We start from the raw sequence: 6,000 nt of genomic DNA, 5'->3' as shown, positions 1-6,000 counted from the left end.
ATATTTAACCTGTGCACAGCCAAGGAACACTGTTTGTTAAAATGTGCTTCCTAGTAGGTGTGTATACACTGAGCATAAGCTTTAGCTCCCTTTTTCATTACGTCTGAAACTTTCAGTAATTTTATTCTTCCTCTGTTCTCCCAAGGCTGTGATACTGTGGAATTTCTCACACACTCCGTGTTCAACAAAGGGCTTGGCAGGCTTTAACTCCTTGATTTAGGTCCAAGATTTAATCATGATAATCAAGCCCGCTCATGTCCCCACAGGGCCTGGTTTACAACAGCATGTGGCTACGTCCAGAATTCTTCTCAGGGTGACCGAGGGCCAGTGTCCACCACGCTGTCAACATCTGTGGGGGGGCCCACAAGACCACAGAGGAAATCAATGCCATATTGTTCAAAAATAATTACAAATAGAAACCATTGTCTACATAGATTTTTTTTTCATTTAAAGTTGTATTTTTACCCTTTGTCCATATCTTTGCTGTGTTGTTTTGTTTTCATGTTTAAAGCATATGTGTCATTATCAGCAGGGGTTTTTTTTTTTTATTGTTTTTGCTTTCTGCAGTGGCAATGTCAGCTACAAAATCAAAAACAAAACAAAAATCGACAAACAACGAAACTAAAAAAATAAAAAACAAGCTCTAGGGAAACAGCAGTTTTTGTGTTTGCCTCTTAAAACATTTATGAAAATTACCTTTAATAAAACATTAGTAATGGGGCTGGCCCCGTGGCCGAGTGGTTAAGTTCGCGCGCTCCGATGCAGGCGGCCCAGTGTTTCGTTGGTTCGAATCCTGGGCGCGGACATGGCACTGCTCATCAAACCACGCTGAGACAGCGTCCCACATACCACAACTAGAAGGACCCACAACGAAGAATATACAACTATGTACTGGGGGGCTTTGGGGAGAAAAAGGAAAAAATAAAAATAAAAAAAATAATAAAAAACAATAGAAAAAAAAAAAAACATTAGTAATGGGGCTGGCCCCGTGGCCGAGTGGTTAAGTTCGCGCGCTCCGATGCAGGCGGCCCAGTGTTTCGTTGGTTCGAATCCTGGGCGCGGACATGGCACTGCTCATCAAACCACGCTGAGACAGCGTCCCACATACCACAACTAGAAGGACCCACAACGAAGAATATACAACTATGTACTGGGGGGCTTTGGGGAGAAAAAGGAAAAAATAAAAATAAAAAAAATAATAAAAAACAATAGAAAAAAAAAAAAAACATTAGTAATGGGGCTGGCCCCGTGGCCGAGTGGTTAAGTTCGCGCGCTCCGATGCAGGCGGCCCAGTGTTTCGTTGGTTCGAATCCTGGGCGCGGACATGGCACTGCTCATCAAACCACGCTGAGACAGCGTCCCACATACCACAACTAGAAGGACCCACAACGAAGAATATACAACTATGTACTGGGGGGCTTTGGGGAGAAAAAGGAAAAAATAAAAATAAAAAAAATAATAAAAAACAATAGAAAAAAAAAAAAAACATTAGTAATGGGGCTGGCCCCGTGGCCGAGTGGTTAAGTTCGCGCGCTCCGCTGCAGGCGGCCCAGTGTTTCTTTGGTTCGAATCCTGGGCACGGACATGGCACTGCTCATCAAACCACGCTGAGGCAGTGTCCCACATGCCACAACTAGAAGGACCCACAACGAAGAATATACAACTATGTACTGGGGGGCTTTGGGGAGAAAAAGGAAAAAAATAAAATCTTTAAAAAAAAACAAAAAAAAACCCAAAAAAAACATTAGTAATGACCTTAGCAAAAATACTAAAAAGATATGAGAGAAGTGAACACACAGAAAAATGCAAAAAACTTGAAAAAAGAAAAGATCTGTTAAATCTTTATTGTTATTTCTTTGAGAGAGCTTAGGGATATGTTTTCTTTTCCTCACTGGCATGTCATGCAGTTATGCTCCTGTGTCCTTCTTAATTTTATTCTTTATGGTTATTTTTTTTTCTGCTTAAATACAAAGTTGTTCAGATGATTATTTCTATGTAGGTTAAGTTACCCAATAAAGTCGAGAAAAAAGATAAAATGGTTTTATTCAGCCCATTGAATATCTGGCTTTTAAATGACCTCTTGTACCTCAGATTTCAAAAGGAATGTGCTAAAAAATCATTAATTTTTTCTTGTAGTTGGCTCTCTAGATAGTCATGTTGATGTTAAAAGCACCATATTGTATAGCTAGCTGTATAGTGCTTGGGGGTACCCATCCTGAAGATATGTAATTATAAGTATGTCTTCTGGGTGTTATGATATATTTCAGGTATATTTTCTCACCATAACTCACGTAATCACTGGCATGTACCAAAGAGATGGTCTTCAGATGACCGTGATGTGTTGGTGGCAGACACAAAGCTGGAACTCCCATGATCCTAGGAGCTGTGAGAAAGTTCTACAGTTTACTGATCAGAGCACAAAGGAGACAGTAGAATTTCTTCTTCAATACCACTTGGCTGACCTGAGAGTTCAAGGTCTTCTCTAGCAGAGTTCTCAAAGCTTTTGGAAGCAGTAGAAAGGTTATGCCTTTGGGGACTATCAAGATATATATGGTGAAACTTGTATGTGTTTTTATGCATGCCTGTGTTGTATTTATTTGTGTGTGCATGTGTGTATGAGTGTGCATTTGGGTGTTTATGTGCCTGAGGATGTGTGGTTGTATATATGTGTGTGTGTATTAAGGAGAGGTTGAAGAATTACTTCTAAAATGCAAATATTTTTTACTTAGCATTAATTTTAAACAGTGAAATAATGGAAAGATTCATTGTGAATACTCATATGAGGAGAATGTGTTTGTATACATGATCTATGCAAGTATATATAATGTAGGATATCAATAAAATGTATGTTTAAAGTATCTTTTATTGGAGATATTGCAGATAGAATTCAAGCATCTGCTCTATTTGTTATCTTAAACTTTGATGTGCTAATGGTTCTTCAAGTAAATTTATCAATAAGGTTATTTTTAATCTCTGGTGTTCAGATCATGGGCCTAGAAGTTTCCCGAGAGGTAGAAAATATAAGGAGCCTATTTGTAAGTAAGCAACAAAATTTACGTCTAAGAAAAACTTTGCTTGCCTGTGGGTAGTATTTTAAATGTGAAGTTTTTGTCATCAATAATAAATGTCTTGCTAATTATCACAATGCTTTGGCGAAAATTTCCATTAGACTATAAAAGTCAGTTGTTCTCAAAGTGTGGTCTGCATCAGGGTCACTGGGGAACTTGTTAGAAACACAATCTCAGGCCCCACCTCAGACCTACAGATGGGGCCCAACGATCTGCAGGTGATCCTATCGCAGCCTAAAGTTTGAGAATCACTGACATATGGTGTGATACAATATGGCTCTAGTAAAGATAATCACACCATCACAAATGTAAGCACCTGCTCTACAAACAGGCAGCAAGGAGAATAAGACTTACGATGTTGGAAAAAAAAATTAAGGATAGAGTGAATTATGACTTCTTTTTTTTTTATACAAATAGTCCAACTATTATCCATGTTTAAATTAGCCACCTCTGCAATCCATTGTAAATCTTTCTGGACACAGACACACAATTTATTCACTAATACCATCCTTTATTTTGTAATAATAACTTGAAAAGAGTATTTCTTTTTTTAAAAAAAAAATCTTCAACAAAACCTCCAAAGATAGCCACATTTTTTGTAGAGTATAATTTAAGGATTCAGATGAGCTGCTGGGTAAATGGTACAAGTACAGAAGACGGATGCCTTCTTTTTCTTTGCAGTTTCCCTTGACTTACTGTTTAAATGTGTGTTTAGGAAGCCAAAGAAAAGATTTTCCAGAATGTCACCGGTTTAATAAATACCTACGTTCCACAACTTAACACTTCCTGCTTCTATTTTTGGCTGAAAAAGATTGATATATGTTGTGAAGTACAAAATTCTCCCTTTATGATGGCAAGATGTTTTTCCTGTCTCAGTATCTGCAACCACCTAGTCAGAAAGAGCATTGGACAATTCATCGATGCAATATTCGATTCGAATTCTAAAAAAATGAAATGAGAACATTTCGCTGGATCAATAAGAAACAAATGAGAATTGATAGAAAGCTCAATTTTTTTCAAGAAATGATTTTGGTTCAAATAAGGGACAGCAATTCACAGGGGGGAATCGTGGCAGAAAAGGTAAAATTTAGGAAGCAGATAGACATCTGTGTATGTCATAAAATTTGAAGAAAACTAGAATTCATTGAAAAATGTGTATCCCATTGCAAGCCCTGATATCTAAAGAGTAATAGAAATCTTGCAAATGTTCAGTGTTTATGCTTTTTCTATTAAAATGCAAACAGCTCTTGGGATCACGTGCCTATTATTAACCAATATCATAACAATATTTGCTAACAAAGACCTCATGCTAATGGGCAAAAGAAAATGTCAGGGAATGTGCATAGTGGAGGGAACAACAAGGAAAGGAAGAGAAATGCTGTGGAGAAAAGGTAGAACACTCAGAAATAAACCACCTATTTCATAATTTCTTGAAGACACTTGCAATATCATGCCACACTAAAAATGTTTGGCTTTTAATGTGTGGGATGCTGTATTGGACTCAAACTGAAAAGAGTGGTTTACAAAATACAGTGCTTGCACAATTTTTACCTTGCCTTTCAGAATGAAAAACATTTTGAAGGTCATCCTTTCCTCCCAGTATGATTATTTATTTGACAGAAATCAGTTAATTTGGAGGAGAGGAAAGCTGTGTGTCAATGAATTGGTTGCAATCTCATCAGGCAATCAGACGTGAGATCAACACAGCTGTTGGGACAGTCACAGCCAGGAAGATTCTAGTCAGAGGCCTGTCAGGAGCACAGGAGCAAAAAGCATTGTTGTCACGTGGGATGACACCAGCAAAGATTTATTAATATATTCCTCCAAGAGCCATTTAAAATCAGTGCCATGCTTTCAAAGATTATAAAACAGTTTAACATTACTATGGGTAGGATTTTAGCTGTTTTCTTAAATCTCTTCCTTCAAAAGCAAATATGACTTTCTTTTAAAATTGGGCATATAAAATCTACTCTTGTTACTCTGAAGCAACAGATACCATATAGCATATTAAGATTTTTGTGTATAATATATTTATTTGCATACAGAAATATGTATTTCTATTATACATTTCATTACTTTATTTATAGAATATGTATATTAAGCATACAGCATATTCCAGGAAGACACATTAAATATGCACACAGTTCATGCTGCAGCGTGCACCCTTTTAAGAGAAGCATATTTAAGAGGCGTGGTATTGTATATACATGCTGAAAATACACTTTGCACAGTTCATCCAGCTTTGGGTGCTTCCCTAATCTATTTGCAATACCAGTGCTGTGGTTGTTGAAAGGGATCTTATCAAACTGGAGAAAAGGTAACTACCAATGAACTAAGTAGAAGAAAATAAAAGTAGATTGCATTTCTAAGTATGTCTTGCCATCATTTTGAACTCCCATCTCCCTCAGTGTCAGATTTTCCGGATCAAAAAAGCAGTGAATGAAGAAAGAGCAGGAGAATGCGGGACCTCTAGCTTCCACATTCAAACCAGAAAACTTATCCCACGTGACTTGTTATGTTGGTGACTTTGTCCTAACACTTGGGAGATAGCATTAAATTGAATAATGAACTGATAAAAGGGCAATGATTTCTTTTTTCAAGAAATGAACTGGCTTTTTCACATTCTTAATCTCCTCTTCTAATAAGACCACTCTGGGATATTTACATTATTGCTATGAGGAGAGCAGAATTTCTTGACTGATATTCACCTTTTCAGTGAAAACAAAGGAGATGAATTACATTATTTCTGAAAGAGGCCCTTAACGTTTTTGAAAGGAAAAATGGCAGCTCCAATAGAAACTTACCATATTGACTGCAACCATTTTAACGGCCAACTACTATAACCTCACTTGACTGGACTCTGTGGCAATCATCATCGGACATTAAGATGGTGGAAACAATGTGCTATGTGCACGGTCTGGTGACTTTGTAT

This window comes from Equus asinus, chromosome 1 (genome assembly GCF_041296235.1).
Source record: "Equus asinus isolate D_3611 breed Donkey chromosome 1, EquAss-T2T_v2, whole genome shotgun sequence".
Taxonomy (NCBI): domain Eukaryota; kingdom Metazoa; phylum Chordata; class Mammalia; order Perissodactyla; family Equidae; genus Equus; species Equus asinus.
The sequence above is the reverse complement of the archived record's forward strand: the minus strand, read 5'-3'. Positions refer to the sequence as shown.